The sequence below is a fragment of the Ambystoma mexicanum genome, chromosome 4p, assembly GCF_040938575.1.
Source record: "Ambystoma mexicanum isolate Mex_15411 chromosome 4p, UKY_AmexF1_1, whole genome shotgun sequence".
In the NCBI taxonomy this organism is placed as follows: domain Eukaryota; kingdom Metazoa; phylum Chordata; class Amphibia; order Caudata; family Ambystomatidae; genus Ambystoma; species Ambystoma mexicanum.
The window spans coordinates 108,986,370-109,009,365 of NC_090927.1; the positions used below are offsets into that span (position 1 = coordinate 108,986,370).

Here is a 22,996-nt window from a genome sequence, read left to right on the forward strand (position 1 = left end):
ATTAGGTCAAATGTTTTAGGTCAAATAGACCCAAACCGCTGTATGCAGCTGGGGCACCTGGGGTATGTGCATCCAGGGGGGAGCTCCCTTTGCAGGTGTCCCGCTCGATTTGCTATTAAGTGAGGTCTGCCCTGCAAGCAAAGTTGGGTGTAGGGGGCCCGTGTGAGGGGCTATAGGGTTTGGATGGCGTTTGTGGGTGCAAAGGAAGGTACTTGTCAGTTTTATCTGCAGTGGGTAATCCGCTAGTGGACGTTTGTAGTTAAAGCAAAAGTAGAATTGGGAACAAATGTGGGTGCAAACTATCAAGAAGCCACATAAAGCAAGCCGTAGCAAGGTATAAAAAGGCATGAAAAAAGCAGTAAAAATGTACAGCAAGCCATGAAACTGCCTAACAAGGCAGAATAACAATGTTACTCACCCTAGTGACTACCTTACTCCTAGTCCACAGACCCTTTCCTCCATACTTTTGGGACATTCCGCCCTCTGGGACCGGAGCACTTTTTGAAACATCAAAAAATAAGTTTTTTCCTTATATTTTTTACGCGGGGCCACCGCTTGGCTGTAGCCCCCCCTCTTCCTGGGCCCTGCCAGCGCATCGCCCTTCGGTCTTTTTCCGAAGGACAAATTAGCAAATGGAGGAAACTTTTTAGAGGGGAAGGCGGGCGGGCGTGTGGAGGAAAGGGGCAAATGGACTAGATGTAAGGTAGTTACTACAGTGAGTAACTTTGGTATACTCCTACGTCCTGTCCCCTTTCCTCCATACTTTTGGAAGATTCCCAAGCATTAACCTATGAAATGGGTGGATGGAAATAGTTTACAGAAAAATGTTTTTTTTTACCACTGCCTGGCCAAACTGGGCATCAGCCCGGGGACTTAGATCAAGGCAATAGTGCCTACAGAAAGTCAAAGTTGAAGACCATGTAGCTGCTTTGGCAATGGTCCCCCATGGCACACATTTTTGAAAAGCAGCAACTGCTGCTTTACCTCACACTAGATGTGCGTGGATGCCTTTCAGAGCTTGCCATCTTTGTACTGTATAAGCTTCCGAGATACACGAAGCAACCCAAAGCGAGATGGAAGCCTTGCAGGCAGGGGTTCCTTTTTGATTCCCAAAGTTAACAGAGTTGAGAAGAGCCTCTGAGGGCGCTTGTTCTCTATAGGTAAAGCTTCAGTGCCCTCCTAATGTCAAAGTTATGGAGGACTCCTTCTGCATCTGAAGCCGGTTTAGGAATGAAGACTGGCAAGGAAATTGAAACAATCTTTGGAAGGAAGGAAAGAAGGAAGGATGCGTACGGAGCAGCACCTTGTCCTTATGAAAAACTAAGAGAGGATGCTCAATAGAGAGGGCTTGCAGTTCACTTATTCTTCTGCCCGATGTAACTGCAGTTTACAAAAATGTAATGAAAGCAGTTCCTCACTTTCCAGGTGAGGAACTTGAGGTCTACAGTGGCTAGCGGCTCAAAGGGTTTGCGACAGAGCAGCAAGAACCACATTAAGAACCCATTTAGGGTGATGTGGCTCGACCAGAAGAAAAAGATGAAGACGCCCAGCAAAACGTCTCTTTATGACCAGATCTGTCAGTGTGAAAGAGGAAACATGCGTGCTATGGTATGCCCCAATGGCAGACAAATAAGTTCTGCATGACAAAACGTGGATGCCCGTGGCCACTAGATGTGAAATGAACGAGAGAACAGTCAATAGAAGCCTGACGAGGGTCAAGCTGTTTGGCAAGGCACCAGTGACAGAATCAAAGCCATTTGCTTCTGTACTGGGCTCTTGTTGAAGGTTTACGTGCCGCCTGAATTATACGCATATTGAGACTAAACTGCACTAAGGATTTCAACTCAGTAACCATGCTGCTAAGCTGAAGGACTGTGACTTGTTGATTTCTCTGGTGTAGAAGACTGGGGATCTGCAGCAATCTCATTGGATTACGTATAGACAGGAGCTAAAGTTCTGATAACCAGAACCTGGCTGGCCACCAAGGAGCTATGAGCAGCAGAGTGCAATTGTTGGTACTCCTGTGTATCCAAATGGATCGATGAATCAATGGAAGAGGGCAGGGGCGGGGGACATATGCCATCATGTCTGTCCCACAGAATCTCGAGCGTATCCTCCCACCCCAGGAAGATGCACCAAGTCTGTCCCAGGGGGCATGACAAGGAAACTTTTGTTGTCTGAAGTCGCAAACAGGTCAACTGTCGCAGTGCCCGACTGCGAGAAAAGGTGGACCTGAACGTTCTCGTTGATTTCCCACTCGCGGTTCGCTATAGACTGGCGGCTGAGGTAATCAGCCGCAATATTGTTCCGCCCCGGAATGTGCACTGCCTGTAGTCAGATATTGCTCTGCACTGCCCAGTCCCAAATCTGGATGGCTAGATTGACAAGTGGGGGGGCTCTGGTTCCTCTCTGGTGGCTATTTTCTATGTGAACAAACAAATTGTCTGCACGTAATTTGCAGTGCTGAGAACGTATTAGGATATGCATGCAAGCATCCTGGAGATCTACCACGCTGAGCCAGTCACTTTTCAGAAGAGAGGACCTGATCTGGTTGGGCGTGATCATCTTGAATTTCTCTTGGGGGTAGGGAAAGGTTGAAGTTGGACAGGTCTACGATAGCGTGCAGGCCGGCCTGGTTGGGTTTGGGCACTGAACTGACGGGAATAAAACCCCTCCCCTCGTTCCGATGGAGGATACGCTCCACCGCCCTGAGGTCCAAGAGGTTCTGCACCTCAGCCCTGAGAGAAGGAGACCCTGTCTGATGTAGAGGGGGGTGAGAAGGTGGGCTATCTGGAAGGGGTAGCCGAAAGCCCATCGGGCGACGGACAAAACCCATCGGTCGTCTGTTATGGTCCTCCATGCCTCCAGATGAAACGAAATCCTTCCTCCCACTGGGCCATTGAGAAACAATTTTGTAGATTTATAGGAGGCAAGGGCTCATGTAGCTAAAGAGGAGGATGAGGGGCGAGAAAAAAACTGGCCACCTTGTCTTGACTGTTTGTGCAGATGCCAACTGGAGGAACGATCTGGCTGGCGCGCTCTTCGGTCTCAAAATCCTCTGCATCCCGAAAAGGATTTTGTTCGGGATTTCGATTTCAGACATAGCAGGTTTTGCTACAAACAGACTATGACTTGGCTGTTAGCGTACTTGCTTTGGTTTTAAGTTCCTCATCAGTGAAGGAAGGGAAAAGCTCTTTTCCCCTCAAAGGGAAAGTCGAGCACCTTTTCTTGTACCTCCCTTGAAAACTTTGCAGCATGGAGCCACGCCTGGTCAGAAACATCAACCCCGATCATAAGGCCCCGGGCTGAAGTGTCCACGTGATGGGCTCCAACCTTAAACAGATCCCAAGCAAACACTCTGGCATCAGACAAACCATCTTTGAAGTCCTCCAGCTTGCCTTGAGGAATACAGTCCTGGAATACGGACCGATCCTTCCATAGCTTGAGGTTGGCTGCCGCAAGTATGACCTCTGTATTTGCCCGATGTAGCTGATGTCGTGCATCGGCAAACACCCCCCGATACCATCAATGATCTTGTATTCTTGACAAAACCTGTGAGGCAGAGGTGGAGGAGGATGAGGAAGGCTTAGATTGAAGCGTAGTCGCCGCCACTACTACTGTAGAGGAAGGAAGTGGACAGGAAGCTAAAGGAATGTCTTCTGATGACTATCTTATAGTGAGCGTCAAGTTTTTTGTTGATGCGCTGCCCGGTGTGTGGTTTCTCCCAAATTTTGGAATCTTCAGTGATCATGTCTTTTTGAAGAAATAGACCCGAGCACTCGTGACTAAGGTCAAGACTCCTGAGAGAGCACCCTCCTGCAAGGCTGGAGGATCCGGAATTGGAATTTCCAGCAACGCCATCAAGTCAAACACCCTAACCATGAAAATCTCTGATGGAATGGAGCGTGTCCTCACCATCTTTGCCCATCTGCCCCTCGTCTTTTATGGCAGAAACTGAAAACTGTTCCAAAAGAAGTGGTGTATAAGGCCCCTTCATCTCCGATGGCTGCCCACAGGAGTTGATAGCACCGGAGATTGTGAGGGCAATTGAGACGGGAGGCACTGGAGGAGGAGGCCCTTCTGAAATTGGGAGGAGGCCATTCCAAAGCCTGCTAATGCAGTGGAGGAGCAGGCTCAGGCTTGAGACTCTTAGGGCACATATCTTTGAAGAGATCCCTAAAATATGCCTTCATCGGGTCCGAGTGCATGCAGAACTGGAATTTGCCAAATAACGCATACTCTGGGGAAGGCCTAAGCTGAGGAGTGGGTAATGGGCGATCCAAAAGACTATCCCCACGACTCCACTGAGGTAGGCTGCCACGATGGTCTGCCCCTGGCAGGATCGACATAATACAGAGGAGCAGAGGTTGGGGGATGCGCTACTGTTTGCTGCAGAGGAAATCTGGCGTGGCAGTTGATTGCCAGTCTAAAAGGATTTCTGCTATCGAGGCTGGGCAATGACAAAGGCAGATCGGCCCCCATCCCAGGCACTCCTGATGCAATTATTGATTTGGAGGGAACCGACAAAATGGCCGCCTCTGACCGCATAGGTTGGGCCGCCATTTTGTCACTCTGTGGAGATCTGCATCACAGGTTTAGGCGAGGCCATTGTCACCACATGAATTATAGGAGCTTTTGAGTCAATTTTAGCCCTTTGTGAGCGAACCTCGGCCGAGCTGGTACTTTAAGACCTTGGACGTTTGTCCACCTTTTTATCCTCAGAATCGACTTTAGTGTTCTGGGAGGGAACCTCAGCAGAAGCGGTACTGAAGACTTAGGACTCTCGCCTGCCTTTTTTTGTCCCTTCAGCAGGACAAGTGTGGAGTTTAGCCCCTTCGAGGGGAACCTCAGGCCGATGCCTGGTGTTAAGACCCTCAGAATGGAGGCCCTCAGTTCTGTTGGTATTCTGCATAGCCCCTATTTGGGGATCCTCAGAAGCGAGCCTGGTCATTTTAGCCCCTTTCCGGGGAACCTTGAGAAGCATCTCGGTACATTTGGCCCCTGACTGGGGATTCTCTGGAGTTAGCCCGGGAAGGAGTCACGTGCCACGTTGCCCTAAAAAGTAGGAAACTTTCCAGCACATCAAAACATCTCAAGAAAGGGCAAAGCACACCTACTGCCAGTCATGGCCAGCCTAATTAAAATATCAAAGGCTCCATGGATCTTTCCCTTTGTCTAGTTCGGGTGGTGGCAGTGCATCCTAATGAAAGATAATTGAGGCATGCCTGTTGAAGGGGCTTGGTTGCCGAACAAGGCAACAGGAAGGCGTGTGTAACACCCATTTGGTATGCAATGTGTCAACTTGAAGCTAGATCTCACACCTCTGTATGAAAGGCAGTGAATGGCATGTTCGGGTCCATCCGTTACCGTAGGTACCCCTCAAAGCAAAACTCTTTCAAAAGAGAGAAGTATGGGATTTGCAGGGGCGGGGGGGGGGGGGGACACCGGAAGTCTGCTCTCACCAGATACTTCAGGGAGACCTGTGCTTTAATCAAGAGTCACAGAGGGCTCAGTTAACCAGAGAGACACTTTGATCTACAACAGACAGGACGATGGGTGGGACTTAGGTATATGTTTTCACCCCTTGCCTTTTCCTGTTTCAGAGCACTCTGGTCCTGACCTCATGCATTACATAAGACTGTTGGTGGTGACCCATGTTTGGTCCATTAAGGTAGGCTTAGCCTGCACCAATCACTGGGGCCCATTTGGCTTTAAAAGAGGTCTGATTTCCTCACTTTGCAGATCATCCGACGACTTCGAAAGGAGTAAGAATGAGGACTCATTTGGACCCGGACTGAAGGTGCAGTCTACCTTACCATCTTCTGCTGGCAAAGGAAGGCCAGGATTTTCAAGAGGGAAGCAAGATCCCACCCTTAAACCTCTGCCAGGGAACAGAGGGAGATACCAGACTCAGAACCCGTCCAGTAGCTCCAGAACGGGTACCCAGTCAGCACACAGCTTGCCCCGCAAGGTTCTGTTAGCAAGCTTCATAGGCGGCAATGCCGTAGAGTATCTGAACTAAGGACAAGGCCATTGCCTGCAAACACTCTATGCTCTTGAGATGTCCACCTTGAAAGAACGACACAAGCCTTGTGAAAAAGCTAGGAGTACTACCACACCAGCATCAGCCAGCGTCCATCTTTTAAGGAAATTTTCCAGACAGTAGAGTTCTCGAACCGCAACCAGCTGCACCACTGACTGTTGTCATGCACATTCGCTAGAGCCGTCCGAGACGCCTCGACCAGCGTTCCTGATCCGCCAACCAGCAGAGACAACGATTCTTGGCCCTGAGCTGCCGTGTAGGCCAGCCTGCAGTCGTCCATCCAGCCTCGCTTGCCGAACTGTCTGCTGCCTGATACCCGCAGCTGTCTCCTGCTTCGAACTGTGCCTTAGGAGCTGCAAAGCACCCTGGAACCGCCTTGACGTTGTCGAGCATCAAGAACTTCTTAAGCACCTGGTACATTGTGGTTCTGCCCCCATGGTCTTTCTCCAAAGGCCCCTATAGACAGTTACGACCCTTTGTCCCTTGGTGCTGAAACCAAATTACCTTTAACAGTTAAGATTGATTACTTTACCAACTACCCTCTTGTCAGTATCCAGAGTGCATCCCTTTCCTTCGTGAAACCGTCTGTCCTCTGTGTTCCTTTACAGGATGGGTTGTATTTTGTAGCGTGCTAGACCTGTCAGTTGTAGTAACAATAACGTAGATATTTTTTAATACAACCTTGGCTGGACAGTCCCTTTTATCATTGGGCAATAGTTGTATTTTCGCTGTGTTACAACTAACCAACTATCCACAACCTTGCAGAGATGAGCCTGCCGTTCTGTCCACGTTACCAAAATTGGACAAGGAGGTTTATAACTGACTGGTGTTCCAATCTGTTCAGATCCCTTCTGGTGTACTAGAGGTGTGGGCTGATTGATGGTTTAGAAACCGATGTTCATCCCCGAACCACTGGTGCCCCGGAAGTTGATTCATCACAGATCGGCCCTCACGAAGAGTAACTGGCAAGAAGAACAGGACACAAAGCCCTAATGCTCTGGCATAGACTGAGATTAAGATGACCGCAGAACCGGAGCATGAATATACGAAGGGCAAGATGGGAAAAACAAAAATCCCCATGATGCAAGTGCATCCGACCCCGGCCGTGTGGAGAAAAGGACAGAAGGGCGATGCGCTGGGCTAAGGAAGGTGGGGCTACAGACACGCGCAGTGGCCCAGCGTAAAAATAAAAAGGACAAATATTTTTTGATGCTTCAAAAAGTGCACCAGTCCGTCACAAAAGTATGTAGGAAAGGGGACGGGACGAAGGAGTAAGTGGTCTCAGCCCCATTTCCCCTATCATTGCCCTCTGTAAACTACTCCCATTTCACTTTCTCAATTAATCATGGTAATTCCTTGGTCTTTCAGACTACATTGTAAACCATGTGCAACAGGACCGACCACACATTACCATAAGAAAAAGTACTAAGCATTGAGGGAGGCATACTGAAAGAGCTGCCCAAAATATGAAACCACAGGCACTCAGGTCTCCTTCCTTAGTGTCTTGCTTGGCAGGCTGAGCGCCATCTGAAACCTTACTCTAACTTTCTCAAGTGCTGTGCTCAGTAGTGCCTGGTGTCACTTTTGCCCATCAGACACAGAACAGGATTATTCAGGCGATTAGGCAGGTGGCAGAAACCCTTATTGCTTTCAAAAGTCTACCCCAGTGTCTCAAATAGACCTCAAAGCCCTCTCACAGCAGGCGTAGCCACAGGCCAAAAGAGATTCATCTCAATCACCACCCACCACTCCTCTCACCACCACAACTGGTGTTGAGGCAACTCCATAGCTTTGGCTTCAGAATGTCCGTGAAGATATGCGAGTGTTCTTCATGAGCTGGTAAATAAATCGGCGGAAACAGCTACGTGCACGTCCCTTTGCTGCATACGCTCATGGTGTGGCTTGCCGGCTGTGTTCTCCTTTGGCGTTCTGCTGCTCTGTGCTTTGCTGTCCGGCACCTTGTCGGCTTCTTGCGGCTGGGTGCTGTTTTGCCGCTGCTTAGGGGCTCTGTGTTGCTTTCCTCCCTTGGCCCGCTACTGCCTCTCTGTTCCACCTTTGGGGTCCTTTATGGTGCGGTTGCAGCCACTAGAGGTTGTCCATGGCTGTGGAGATGCGGAGGTCCGGAAGGTGGAGCTTTGCTTGCCTGAGAGTTCTCAGACTCAGGCAGGTAGTATGCAGCACTTGAAATGCTGTTCAGATTATGGCACCGTATCATCCTGACTTTGTATCCTAATCTTTTGTCACGGCTGGGTTCTTGTCCGCTCGGTTGGTCCGCCTACTCTCTTTCGTCACTGTGCTGGATGCCGTCAATGGGAGGTAGTGTGTGGGTATTTAGGGAGCCTGCCTGAAGACATGTAGATGTGCAGGAAAGGGGCATGTGCTAGATGGCATGCTGTATTTAGCTAAATGTTTTAGGTGGGGAGTCAGTGTTATTGTGTATCAAACCCCTAAGCGGTTATTGGTAGGCCCATTACAAGATCCCACAATATCAAAATGACACCTGTGTGTGCTGGTGCTTAAATAAGAGAAATGAAAAATGAAAGCCGATTTCTCGACCGAACCCAAGACTCCTGATATGGAGGGGGAGGGGGGTTCAGGAGGACAGTTCAAATACTTGGGAGATCCACCCAGGCTCTACAGGGGCTGGCTCCACCGTCTGCTTCATTAATGCCTAGAGGGAGTCGGTTCTGAAGAGGAGCACCAGGAGAAGGCAGCGACTGCAGGAATTAAGAATGGTAGATAGTGAGGCCACTGGTACAGACGATGCTGAAGAGCTTAATTCCAAAGGTTACAATGCAGCTGTTTGTCAGGAGGCTCTAAAGCTGTCCAGGAGGGCTTCATCACTCATGTAGGATGCTGAGATGGTATAGCTCCAACTATGTGCCTCCCACGCCTACTTTAATGAGAGGGGGTTAGAGCTTCTCCAAAGTCCTCCCCACAGTCCTTGCAGTGTTTTCTCTACACAGGCTAAAATGGACTGTGAATCCATCAACCGTGAAAATTGACAACTCGCTAAGGAGTGTATCATATCTAATCTCAATCAGATGGGTAACAACGTGCTTCGCCAATGGCTCAAACCCTTGGGTCAAGGAGTGATTAAAGCCCTTCCGGGAACAGCGGATAAATATTGCCAAACTGCCCTGGAAGAAGTCAGTAGTTTTAGGGAAGAACGTTTTGGAGGCCAGGGTAATTGGACTTGTTATTTATCTGCTTCAACTCGTTTTCCAGCTCCAGTGGAAACTCCTGGTGTAGCTACATTGCCTCATCAATGTCCAACTATAACTGTAAGTAGGTCACAGAGGACATTTGATTTGTCTACTACCAGGGATATCTGCATGGGAAAAACTCAATTGCCGGATATTACAGAGGTCTAGATCTGGAAAAAAGGAACATCACCATTACGAATGCGAAGAATTCAATTAGGAATGAGCCAAGAGAGGCCTAAGAAACAAAGTGCTAGCTTGGCTACATCAGAAAGCCGGGCACCGGTGCATAAGACGGCATGATCTGAGAGTCCTACGAAGGGTACAGATTGATGGATGGCGCTCCCTTGCCAAAAGAGATTGCATAGCAGTGGATTGTGGTAGTAGCAACCTTCCTCATTTTAGCATTATGTGCTAAATTGGGTCAAATGTGCCCTCACACCTGAAAATTGTGGTCGATTACTCAAGGGTTATATAACTGCTGTAGGGGGTGTGGCAGAGTTAATGATCAGGTTCCCGGTGCCGCTGGAAAATGTACTACAAATGTAATGTCTGGACCTTTTTGTGAACTAGGTGATTGTAGAACTCGTTTATTAAAGAATGCTTTATTTGCTTGAACGTTTTTTAGGAAATCCGTTGTTAACCTGATCATGCTGCCATGTTTTTTTTCTTCTTTGTTTTTTAGATCCAACTATGCTTTTTGTGCTATTATTGTGGTTTGTTGGTTGTAAATACTGTTTGTATACGTGCTCGTTTGCCCATTGGCCTAATGCGCAATATTAATGTGTAGATAAAAAAATGAAATAAGATGAGCAGAAAAGAGAAAAGGTGGAGCAAGGATTCCTAAGAGCGTTTCATCCAGCAGGGTGAACCATCCCTTTGCCCAAAAGGGGATATTGCGGTGCAGTGGCTGGAAGGTTAGAAGAAGCATGCTGATAGGAATGGGAGTTGGGAGATCGGATAGGCTGCGTTTACTGAATGGTTCAGTCGCAGCATGAGATACGATGGGTTTCCCCAGAGGCTGGTCTCAAGGCAGCCCATATCAGGCTCTGTCAGTTACCAGGTTAAGTGCTTGTATCCCTGGCTCTAGGGAGAATGGGATACGATGGGTTTCCCGGGAAACCGGGCTGAAAGCAGCCCATATCAGGCGCTGGCAGTGCTTGTATCTCGGGCTCCTGGGAGAATGAGATGAGATGGGTTCCCCCAGAGGCCGGCCTGAAGGAAGCCCATATCGGGCACTGGCAGTGCATGCATCTCTGGCTTCAGGGAGAATGAGATGAGATGGGTTCCCCCACAGGCCGGCCTGAAGGAAGCCCAGATCGGGCACTGGCATGCATGCATCTCTGGCTTCAGGGAGAATGAGATGAGATGGGTTCCCCCAGAGGCCGGCCTGAAGGAAGCCCATATCGGGCACTGGCAGTGCATGCATCTCTGGCTTCAGGGAGAATGAGATGAGATGGGTTCCCCCAGAGGCCGGCCTGAAGGAAGCCCATATCGGGCACTGGCAGTGCTTGTATCTCTGGCTTCAGGGAGAAAGAGATGAGATGGGTTCCCCCAGAGGCCGGCCTGAAGGAAGCCCAGATCAGGTCCTGGCAGTAACCAGGTTAAGTGCTTGTATCCCTGGCTCCAGATTATAGCTGAAGCTATAGCAGGAGGGTCTTCAACATGTCCCATGGAGCAGTGTTCAAAGACCCTTAGCTTAGGGTTCCTCACACAAATAAAATACTATCCATCTGCTCAAAACCATTTGTTTTCATGTCCTGCCGTAACAAAGCATTCTGGGGGCACCATGGCACGGGTGCATAGAATGGAACCCAAGTCTGCGACAGCGGCTTTTGCTTCATTAGTGCCGCAGGCACAGAGCAGAGAATGCAGGCAGGAAGGTTGCTGCTGGTAAGTTATTTTTTTCTGTGGTTTTCTTTTTAGTTTCCCAAGCTCCCCTGAGCCCAGGAAACTAAAATTGCAGTGGTTTTCTTTCTAAGGGAGCTCGGGAAACTAAAAAGAAAACCACAGCAATTTTAAATACAACATTGTATTAATGACTGCATCGGCTTTCGTTTGGAGTCTCCCAGGCTGCTCCGAACCGGGGGAGCCCAGGAGACTCAAAACGAAAGCTGCTGCAGTCATAAATACAACATTGTGTATTTATGATTTCCATGGTTTTCTAACCACAGCAATTATAAAGACAACAACGTTTCATTTATATAAAAACACTTCTCTGCTCCCTGGCACTAATATAAGCTACCAGCAGGTGGCTTTTGCTTCATTAGTGCCGCAAGGCCAGAGATTAACTCAAGCACAAGAGGCGCGCCCAATTCACAAAATGGACATATAGTGCTTGATTTTAAAGGGGTTTAAACATTATTTGTGTAAAATTTTACATAGGAATTTTCATTAAAAAGATGTTTATTATATATTTTTTTATTATTCCCCATCTTTTAAGACCATGTATTTTTTGAGTGCACTATTCCTTTAAAATTAACCATAGCTGTTAAAATAATTACAAAAATGTGTAGAGTTCTCCTTTTGGAGGGGAATCCCTCTTGTGGGTCTTCCATGCTTGCCCCTTCCCTTCCCTTCCCTTCCACTCCACTCTAGTAGTTGGTGGCTCTTTATACTTAGCAAGGTTTTGAAATGTTAAAATTGTGCGACAATGAAGAGCAGTTGTCAATGTTCTTTTAATCTAACAATTTTAAAAATAAAAATAACAAATGGAAAAAATGTTGCACTTTGATTTTGAATGAAATATTCTTAGGTATTTTAATTATTTGTGTTTTAATGTGTTCTTCAATGGTACGCTTTTTAAACAAAAGTATTATAAAATAAAAAGACTATTCAGAAGACTTCGCACAGGAGCTAGAGGGCAGCTTTTAGAAGATTTAACACGGGAATAAATACTACTGGTTCTCCAGCAAGGAGCAACCTTTGTGCAGCCAATCAGACACCCTCCTCTGCAAACTATCAAGTCCGTTTGAAAATTCTCAGTTTGGCCCAATATATTGCAGGTGAAAATTTTGCACGTCCCGCCTGGTGCCAGTCACGACCAGCATACTGTGTATAATTCCAGACAATTTGGGTCTTGCGTGAAAATCATTGGGTGGCGGGACTCTTCCAATAGCTTTACACTAATCTGTGACCAATCAGTGCCAAGCTCCGTACAGTGCTCCTGTTCTTAAACCAGACAACTCCAGTGTCTTAAGACTGCACAACAGACACCATGACCTTAGACGTGTGGTACCGTATATACCTGGGAATGATGAATGGTGGAACGGGCCTTGCCAGGATTGGAACCACTGACTGCGCACAGAGCGCAATAACAGGTGCTACCTTACCTTCTGTAAATTGTGCAATTGCTTTGGGGTTAGACATCGGAAACTGCTGTGCATTTTCTGTCCAGGTTTTAATTTTGTGGCACTGTTATTTAATAATCAGGGTTTGGAGTAGTTTGACTGAGGGAAAAGGGGCGGGAGGTTGATCTCTTGAGCGCACATCCCTGATCCTCCAGCGTTCAGTTGACAGGGTCATCCTTGCACTTCTAAGTAGGAACGTTCGCTCTCCCAGTGTTTCAATTGCTTCCCTCACTGTGTGATTACCAGAGACTAGTAGGGTCGGTCTAAAAGTCCACCTTAAAATCTAGCCATCACCAAGAAAATAGAGTGAAGAACTACAGGCAAAATTAAAAGCGGACAACAGAGGAAAACAACCAATCGGGGTAGGGATTGTACGGCTAATTAGCCATGGAATAGGGCAGCCTTGGCTTAGAAAGAGGCAATTGATGAATGCAGGAAACTTCGCAACAAAGCCCTGCAGCACACGCAACTCAACCCCAGAAAAGCTTCCTTAGCCACTTCCTTCATAGTTTTTGGGCATCTAACAGTTGAAGCATGCTAGGACATGCCAGGGCTACTTCCTACTAAGCATTGGGGTCAGATGAGGTGAACAGCATTAGGTGCTTCACTCGTTTGGTAGGCGTGTTTCCTGTGAAACAACAATGAGCCCATGTGAACCCTTCAGAAGGCCTGCGATAGGAGCTAGGAGCGCAAGCTAGTGTGACACTCTAGCATCGATGCATCCACAAAGCAACAGCTCGGACATACAAGCAATAGCAGAGCAGTCTACCATTCAGGGCGGCATTAAATAAGTCACCCAGGACTGCCCAATCGCTACCAGGCAAGAGGGAGGAATTGTACTCAATCTGTGCACCCCTATCGCCACCCCAGACCCGACCTTGTGCCGCTAATAGGAGCAAGAGGCCAGCAATAGCTCAGTCAATGCACATCCCTCCTAGTCAGCAGCAACACTGCTATTTTCAGCAAGAGGCTTGCTGTAGCTTTGCTACCTGGTCTTCAGGTGCAATAGAAATCGGAGGCCCTACTTGGGTCAGACAAAGCACCAGAGTCCTGGACTACAGACACAGCAGCATGGCAGATTTTAGGGGCGACCCCCTCCCCCTACAGGACAGGCCTAGGTGCTTTCGCTAGGGTGGTCAGCACACAGCCCTGCACAGCTGCATCAAGCAAAGTAACTCAGTCAAGGCAGACTTCATTTCAACAGAGGATACAGAAAACAAGGTCGCACACCTTTTACCCCAGGGTGGTATTTGTACAACTATCAGGAGATAAAGTGATATCAAAGGTCACCACCGGCTGTCTACCCTTCGAGCTCGGCCTCAAGGTCTCTCAGAGTTCTCAGTTTGCAGGGGCCTCGTCTGACTTCAGTAACCCCGTAACCCAATGATTACTACATCTGCACAGGAGCCAAGCAGGCCCTTCCCAAGCTCCAAGGACACAGCATACTTTAAGACACTGGTAACATGCGCGCAAATAGAAAATAAAATAAACCGTAACAATATTTGCTTTTCAGAAAAGCCTTTGACTCGGTCTGGCAGCCAGGACTAAATGAAATCACTACGTGCTGGAATTTAGAGCAATCATTCGACAAAACACATGTATGCCACGAGCATCTGCTGTAAATTAAAAAAAAACAGAACGCAAAGGTGGGGTCTTAAAACAGGAGGTGGAACCCAATGCAGAGACACAAATGTCAGTTTCAAAGTTACTGGAGAGGCGTAAAAAGTAAGTTGCCCCTTAACTCGCCAAATGCACACAGCGCACCATGTCTTACTCGCCAGGGGTAATTTATCAGTCGCCAAAGTGCACATTGTAGGGCCTGGTTCAACAGATGTGTGACGTATGTATGAGATTTCCATAGCACAAACCTAGCTGGCAAGCAACAGATCGCTGTATATGGGAGCAGCACCCTAGGGGTTACATGTGGGGTGCCGAGGGTAGCAGAGATAGCTGGAAAGGGTGGCAGAGGAGCGCAGATTAATAGGTGTAGGGTTAAGTCTAGCACTCAGCATTGAGTGAGAGCATCTTTAAATTGTAGGGTCTTCAGGTCCATTCCTGAAGTGTATGATGGAGGGGAGGCCAGTCTTCTCTAAATGGGTTACTCTGTGGAGAGACATGGTGCGTAGTAGGAACATTTCCTTTTACTCATGTTTTCCCTCTTACAGGTCCCAGTTTCCAGTCTGGAAAGGTCGCAGAGGCTAGGCAGCGCTGGTGAGGAGGCAGCTCGAAAGTGCGGCCAAGTAACCCGGGGGAGGGGCCAAGAAAGGCACAGGGGTATGGCCAGTCCATGCTGCAGAACACATGATCAGCCCATACCCCGTCCCCCCCCCTCTCCCTCAGCTACAAAGGGACATGAAAGATGAGGGCCCTAGAAAGGTGCAAAAGCGCATTAGCATGTCCCTGCACCCACAGGCGATCTGAGACAGGAAATAACAGCTGGTTACCTGCAATGGTCACCAGGAGGCACAAACTGTTGTCGGCGCCAGCCAGCCAGGGGCGGGGAAAGCCACCCCCACACACATGCAGTGCCTAGGGCCATTCTGACAGAATATAAGGGGCTGCCTGGGCAGCACACACACAAACCTGGGTGCTCCGTATGGAGCACCGCAAGTAATCTGCGTACGCAGATACTTTTCTTTTCCCAAGAACCCACCCACCCAAGAAAAGAAGAAGAAAAAAAATACAGGGCAACGAACAGGGCCCACGACATTGTGGGAAAAGGAAGGCGGCAGGGGCCACAACCCTGTACCTCGTGCCCAAAAGTGTACATTATGTATGATATGGTTATTATTATAACTATTATGTTTGGTTATTATGACGTAATGTACAATAAAAACCCACAGCCTTTTTATTGCCAACACTTACACAATGTGTCAGTGATTACTGGGGAAACACAATATGGATAACAGTCGCCAACATCTTGGCCCCACTGGTTATGGTGTTGAGGTGAATTTCCGCAAACATGTCCAACGTCAATATCAATGACCTGGCAACTGTGACATGGGCGCCCTCTCCCCAAGCCCAAAGTCCGATGGGGACTGGCTAGAAAGGCAAATATGTGGGAGTGTTGATGGCGTGGCTACCCTAGCCCATCAGCAAAGAAGGGCTCTAGCATGCCCCAAATCTCCCATCGCAGTACTTTTAGCCATGGACCGGGAGTTTAAATAAATCCAAATCATGACCTTGCAAAAGAAAAAACACCAGCCAAAGCAAAATCGGAAACCAATAGAGTGGGCTGATCATTATAGCTACATCTGCAAACGTTAAACTAACAATACAAATATGACCCGAAAAATGCATGCATCGTCTGATCTGGGATGAAAAACTGCTTATTTCCATTTCTGGTAGAACTAACGCTGGATCTCAACATGCATCTACTTCCCAATTCTACTTTATGGATGGCATATTTGGGACCCAACATTAAACAAGCTCTATACAGCGTGGGACCTCCAGCTCTGTGAAACGCATGTACTGAGAGACTGCCCAAGAGTTGAGGTACAAGGACAAGTCGCGCCCTGCCAAGGACCTAAACGAGCAGGCTAGCACGGAGCGAAGGAATGAAAAAAAATAAAATACATCACACAGAGGACACCAATGGCAGCACTCCAAAGGGAGCCAGCACATCCTGCCAGAGAGGGTCCTGTAAGGGGAGCGGTGAGCGAAAATGGGGGCAGCGGCACAGTGACCGGGAACGTTGCTTACTGCTGGTTTTAGCCCGCTTTCCCTGCTTCCCGACTGATCAGATTCTAGTAACCTCAGTTAGACAGCACCTTCAAAACTCTTTCCTTGATTGTGGGTCAAAAGGCAAAAAACAGGAAACGTTTACCCAGCGAACATTGAGTGATCAAAGACGGGAAATGCCCTGGAGTAGGGCCTTTTAGGGGTGGGGGACTTGGAGGCACTGGAGGCCCCCAGGACAGGCATTAATCTTCTTCCCATATGCATACTTGGTAGATGTCGCCACAGCAGATCACAACAACGCCCATGGTGTGGTAGCATCAGCAGGCCCACCATGGTGACATCCTTTCTGCAAACCACGCCCTTTATACGAGCCAGCCCTGCATGCTCGCAGACCTTTTCAGTGCCTGGCGAAGCGAGGTGCTGGTTTTCCCACCCAATTCCTTTAGAATGAGCTCTGGCTTAGTGCCCAAAAATCGTCCGTATGTAGATAGAGGGCAGGTGCCAACAGCTGTGGCACCTAGTACCACCAACTACTCTGGCAAAAGGGGGCATGGTGGTTGTCAAGCAGAATCACCTGCAGTACCCTTTGGGAACACTACAGGCAATTAGGACTACAAGTGTAAGCACAATTTCCCCTTTGGTACAAGTCTGTACTACACAGTAAAGCAGTATCATGGCTGAGCAGCCAGACTTATCTCAAGAGTTTAAGTGAGCAGTAGAACAAGTTACACAAAGGACCAACCAATACAGTGATTCAAGTAAAACACTTACTCAAGGTTTTTTAGTAAAAGAATATACAGTTACTCAATCAATTATAAAACATTACACTAGCATAAGCAGCTCAATATCACACAAAGATACGCCACAAAAATCCAACCAGTAAGTAACTGAACAAGCTTAGCTCAAATATGAAGTAGGAGCAAAATGGCACTTCAGATAATTAGAAAAGGGAGGAAAAGACAAGGTTATAAGAATAGACAGCCCAAATACATTCATAGGCAGGGCAAATGGTTTCAGTTAAATACAACCAGCAATTCTTCTCAATAGGCCTGGGCCAAAGTCAATGGTTCAGAGTCTTTTGTATAGGATAGCACAGTTCTGGTAATGGTTAAGTCTTTGCCACGGATCTTTAAAGAATTTGGCTAGGTGAAAAAGTCTGACGAATGTTGCAGCGAAGGACAAGCCTTCGTAGTTGAGAAAAGTTTCACGCACTTTCTCGATGGCCGAAAAGATTTCCGGACCGCGTTTGCACAGTACCTTTTTAAATGAAGAGAGCTGTAGATGAGACCGTTGTTCCTGGCAGTTCAAGCAGATCTCGCTGTTCCTGTGCTTCAGTAGTGGGGATAAGAAGGACGACGTCGGAAGGTTCCTGCACTCCCCGGGGAAGAGGCCAAAAGCTGTAGCCAGGTGTCGGTTTAAGGTTTGAGTGCCTTAAAGTCGCCCTGGTTTCCTTCCCTCTGGCTATCTGGTTTTCAACAGCACTCTGAAGAAAATTCAACCAAAATAGAAAGGTGTCCAGGTGGCTTACGAGTTGGTTGTTACCACCAAACTCAAGGGAAGAAGTTAACTTTGAAGGGCTTCTCTGTCGATTGGAGTTTCAGGCAATTCGGACCTGCAGCAGGGCTTCACCGGTCGTCCAGGAGTTGCAGCAGTCCTCTTCCTTCAGCTCGTCTTCGGTTCTTTCGTTTCAGTGGTCGACTCTGCTTTCCAAGTCCCAGAAATCCACTTTTAAACAGTTTTCCCCCATTAATTTAGCCTGGCTGTCAATCACCCAGCAGGGTGGCTGTCTTTGCCAGACAGTCAGCCAGCCAATCACACGAGTGCATTCAGGTCTCCTAGGAGACTAAGCACAGGGATTTTCGGGCACCTCCCTCACATCCTGTCCACCCCAGACACTCTCAGCACCAGAGGAGGGCTTCAGCACAGAAGCCCGCCAAAGGGCACGAACAAAGGGACCAAACCTGGTTTGGCACGCACAAGAAGGACTTTTCCTAAAAGAAATGGCGAAAAAAGATGACCGGAGTCTGTTTTTACAGATAGGTCTGGGGTGCCATATTGAAAAACATGGCTACCGCTGATTTTGGGCTACCGTTGTTAGCCGTCGTGAAAAATCACGGTAGTTGATCTAAACCACTGCCACCAGCCATTTAAAATAGGAAAAGGTAACATTTTACTGTTACATGAGTGTTTAGACTCAGGGGAAGCTAAGCAACCCCTCCAGCACTCTATAGTAAGATAGGGTGTGCTGAGTCAGTAAATTTAAAGAGACTAGCAAAGTCAATTTAACTTTACTTGCCCTGAGAGACCATAGTCATTCCCTTTGAAAAACCTTTGGGGAGTCTGAAAAGATATCCCTGTGCCACTGCACTGAAGGTGCTGTGTATGACACATAGAAAACTATGATGCCACTGGAGTGTTTTAAAACTCCATAACCAAAGAACACAAAGTAAAAACACACACAAAATACATGGAAGAGTGGGAAAAAAAGCCTCACTTCCCAGGTAAAAAAAAAATCCAATCCTAGAAATCCAGCAAAGTTGCTGGGGGTCTCAAAAGTAAAAAGCCCCCGGACTCTCAAAAGTTGCACCACCAAGATGGTGGCAAGTGAAAGTAGGCAGCCTCTTCTTGTTAAGGGGATTTCGTCCATAAATGTAGCTTTCTACATTAATCACAGGCTTAATATGGCCTTATAGCAAACCAAGTTGTACTTTCTTCATGGTCTAGAACAGGGGTCCCCAACCTTTACGTTGGAAAGAGCTACTTGTAGCTAATGGTCAATGGACAGGAGTTACTGGCTGGTGATGTGCACGAGTATGAGAATTTGAACCAAGATTTGTTTTGAGCAGTTTTTGCTCTTCATATACAAAACAAATAACATGCATTTGCCATGATATTAATAACTTCAAAAGCATCTTTATTTCATGTTTATTTATTAGTAGCTTTGATTGTGAGTCCTATCAGAATGTAGGAAACCAACCGGGGCATTCACTGTTAAGGCTGACACGGCTTGCTGTCCACCAGTGGTCAGTTATCAGGCGTGTAGCTTGAAACGCCAACAGCATTCCGATGCTGTCAGACGGGATCAAAGTTTTTATTTCAGGAAGTTCGTGTCTGAAAAAGGCAGATCCGCAGTGATAGGCAATCGCATTGGCTGATAGTGCAAATACTCTCTTTGCCATAGTGTATGCACCTCACTGCACACCTGACATGGCAGACAAATTCAGGACAGTTTCTAAAATCTCTTACAACACACCCAGCCACGGGACTCACTGCGTCCTTCACAAATGCACCATCTGTAAAAGTACATTTGTTTTGATCTGGTAAGAGCCCATAAGGCACCAAAATGTACAGCTATTAAGGAGTTGGCCTATCAAATATATTTTAGGTGGAACTGGACCCATAAAGGATACAGAGCATAAATACCCAGTTTTCACCCTTATGCTGGAGCAACTGTGAGGAGGTGGGAGACCTGGGAAACATGTGGTGGGCATGCCCAAAAGCCCAGATCTTCTAGAAGGAGATACTGGGGTACATTAAAGACATAGTGGGAATGCAGCCGAGGTTAACCCAAAAGGTGCTCCTACTAGGGGCCCGCACAGAAGACATGCTGCCAACAGGGCTTCTTACACACTTCTGGACAGTGGCAAGAATGACACTGGCCCAAGGGAGGAAAACGGAGGAGGGTCCGGTGGTGGCCTTGTTGTGGGTCAAAGTCGGCGGGTTTTAGCTATGTAGATGGTGTGAGCTTTCGTGAAGTGAACCTATTAGAAACTCCTCAAAGTTTGGTCCCTTCCACAAGCATGTTAAAGAGAGGGAACATCCGTGTCATAGACCGGGCATACTTTAAGGCTTCTCAATCTTGTGAATAAGGAGGGCTAGGGACTGGTCCCAAAGCAAGAACGGGATAAACCATGGTTTAATGTTGTGACACAAATGTCAATTGTATATTGAAGTTAGGGTGGGAGGGGGGCTGAAGTATATTTGTACATGCCGAATAGTTGTACCAAATGGCACTAGTGACAATGTACAAATAAAGCTTAAAAATAAAAAAAAAATCACTTGTTTTTCATCAAATAATTTGCAACTTTGAAGGATGCTCATGTAACAGCTTTTGCATTGCAATGTTTCGTTTACCTACTTTTTAGGATCACATACAGCTTTCTCAGGGAATATTATTTTCATATATATTATGTATTAATGCAAATCAACGTTACACTTTTTCCCACTATAACTTGGGAACTTTAAGTTAAAGATACACATTTTCTTTTTATGCTGGAAGAAAATTGGTATCTCACTCTGCATAGAAATGGTACATCTTTTTCCTTTTGTTGGATGGCGCATATACATCCAGGATTTCAACATGGGTACTGTATTTGTTTCTTTTGGGGCTGCATGTGCAAAAACAATCGGAGGAGTATTTCAAATCAATGGGTTATACAGTATTATAAGAATTCAGCATATAGCACATTGCGATGCGTCAAAAAATGGAATCCACTGCCAGTTTAGCATCACCCCAATTCATGAAAATTGCTCACATGCTAGGCCACAGAATTCCGCCAAGGAAAAACAAGCCGAAGTCTACTTTGTAGACTAACCTCAAAGATTTTCATGTCAAAATAATTGGCAAGATTGAGAAAAAAGAAACAAGTTTAAACCATGTGATCAAGTTATATGCAACAAATAAAGTGTAAATCACATGGCTAAATTAACATTTATAGAGATGAATTGGAATGTGCACAAATCATAAATTAAGCCAACCATTGTATCAATCGTTTTATTAACATTTTGAGCTAAGAGTATGGTTGTAGCGAGGGGCGATTTATTGATAATGGGAGGCAACCTGCCACCCATCTGCCCTTTCTGAAGGAGGCAGTATCAGAGACCAGCTCACTGGGTCGCCGCCTCTCCCTGCAGGAACATGACCAGTGGGCCATGTCTGGGTTCCATGTACAGCTCTCACACATATTGGAAGCTTTCATGTGTTAGAGAAATTACTTAAGTTGCATGGTGTTTTGCCCAAGGTTTTGCAAAAACAGAACCAGTGCTCATAAATGGCACCCTTTCAGCCCAGTATTGAGAGACTGGAAATACCCTTCCAGATTTTGAGTATATGTGTACAGGTTCCCCACAGGTCTCTGTAGAGCTTCCGGTTTGTGTACATAGCCAAGGGGGATCAACCCCATTAATGGTTCTCCAACCCCCTGGCTCTCCTCAATGTTCTCTCCCTGTATTCACCACCCTGTTATTAACTAGGTTTAAACTATATTAATCCTAAAGACATATAAAATATATAGATACAAACCGCTGCTCACTTTTCCCACCTAATTGCTTAATTCATTCTCTTGGTTTTGCAAAAAATAGGCTGAAACAGAACTCTCAAATCATGTTTTCCAAAGTTTTGGCATTGACAGCACATGCCATTTTATATTCTGGTTTAATTTTATAAATCTAAGTGGGTAAGCACCAGAATGCAGTGCAGTTAGTAGTTTTTCACAGTTACTTAAATGCAACATTCCTGTGGGAGCTTGAATATCTGTATTGGGACAGGCATCGATGTGGGCTCCACTATATCATGGCAAAATCCCCCTTAACCTTTAATACAGTTCAGGGACTACTGCCTCAAAAACAAAACTCAGTATCTTCAAATAAAAAATTCAGTTTTACCATAAACACTAACATGTATATTTTACACACAAACAGCTGTAGCTTTATTTTCACCATTCTGATTGAAAGCCTACAATTATCAGCATGCAAAGTAATGCTAACCGAAATAAATCTAAATAAACTAGAGACTGAAACGATCAACAGCCCCGATTTATGCACCCCTTTCCTTTCTAATCAGCCATCATGTGCACCTCTTAGTGACAATGGCCACAACACAAATTTCCCCATTAACTTTTGTTAGCAATAGTTAACCCCTTGTCGGGACACTGCCCTGAGCCCTTCAATCCCAGATGCAGCGCTCCTCTAGCCATGCATATAGCTTTTGACGGTTTGCTTTGTAGGAAGAGAAGGAGGGAGCAGGGGGGGAAGAAGCCCAGGGACATCAGACACCAGAATAAATGCACAGTGCTCATTTTGGTGACTGATGCATAGAGCTACTGGGAAGCCTCGGGCGAGCTACCAGTAGCATACCCATCTACTGGTTGGAGACCATAGGTCTAGAAGTTCAATTATTATGGATGAAGTTAACGCATGCGCGGGTGCACTGCACTACTCTCTCCCCAATACAGACGGTCCACATAGACCAAGCCTGCAACCGAGAGAGTAAAGACTCTCGCTAGATTGAGACGTATGAGAAGTGAAGGGTGCGAGGCACTCCCTTCCGCCTGGTTCTACACACAAAGCCAATGGGATACTGGTTTCCCGACACACCATCTACCTGCATTGAAAAAACAGAAGGCACACCTTTGCCTCTTCCTTGGGGCACGCCGGAACAGCCAGGAGGGATCAGATAAACACATCGAGTGTTTATAGGGAACAGTCAGACACGGCAACGTACAGGACGGCTATTCATGCTCTCACTGTGGCCAGACTTGCTGTACCCATAAAGTGCTCGCCATATCGTACAAGTCTTGTTGCTAATCTCTGAGACACGTCAGTCCGATAGTGTGCCTGCGCCTTCAGGAGTTCCTCGGGTTGTTCTACTCCTCGCTGCGCCCTGCACAACTCATCAACAAACCTCATGCTGACCGAGTGGTCTCAATGTGGGATACCAA

The 22,996-nt window shown here is 47.0% G+C and overlaps 1 protein-coding gene across 3 annotated transcripts in view; it reads right to left on the reverse strand.

The window, feature by feature from the left end:
* The window catches only part of LOC138453040 (uridine-cytidine kinase-like 1), a 446,519-nt gene that overhangs the window by 370,494 nt on the left and 53,029 nt on the right, over positions 1-22,996 (reverse strand). The gene's annotated exons all lie outside the window — the stretch shown is intronic.